Raw genomic sequence first — 749 nt, forward strand, 5'->3', positions numbered from 1 at the left:
AAAATTGTGAGTTGGGTTTCACATGATCAGTGTTTTAGGAATCCATGCCGGTGGGCATTGATGAGGTCATTCTGCTTAAGATACCTCATTCAGTTTGAGCTCAGAATTTGTTCCACGAGTCTACAACAAATCTGTGTCAAGGATACTGGACGGCAGTTATGTGTTCACTGCTTCTACCCTTCTTGTAGATGAGTGTGACCTCTGCTTTTCTCCAAGAACTGGGAACGGTTTTTTGTTCGAGGGATCTACGATACATGATACTTAAAAGAGGGTCTAACTCAGCCGCAAATTCAGTATAGAGATTCCATCGGGCCCTGGAGCTTTGTTCAATTTAACGATTTTAGCTGTTCTCAACACCACTGACACTATCACTTATTTCATTAATATTTTCCAAATACCTATTTGTGTTGGTAAGCTATCTGTCCTAGAGTGTTATCATATTTTCTATACACTAACACGTTTAGGAACAGGAGACTGATCGCTCTCTCAGCTTCTAAGGTGAGTTGATTCGGGGGTGAATTCTATTTAAGATATTGTGCAACACTTGAAGCTCTTCTTGGCCGTGTGGCTCTATGTGTCATCCACATAGTGGAGCCAATAGGAAGGGTTTAAAGGAGCTCCACTTTATGCCTGTCGCTCAAAATGTTGTATGGATATGTCACTGTATGACTGTTTATGACTGAATGTTCCTATAGGAGTGACTTTTGTTTGCAAGTTAGTATCTTTACAAGTGCTTTTCTTTTTGATTA

This window comes from Schistocerca piceifrons, chromosome 9 (genome assembly GCF_021461385.2).
Source record: "Schistocerca piceifrons isolate TAMUIC-IGC-003096 chromosome 9, iqSchPice1.1, whole genome shotgun sequence".
Lineage (NCBI taxonomy): Eukaryota > Metazoa > Arthropoda > Insecta > Orthoptera > Acrididae > Schistocerca > Schistocerca piceifrons.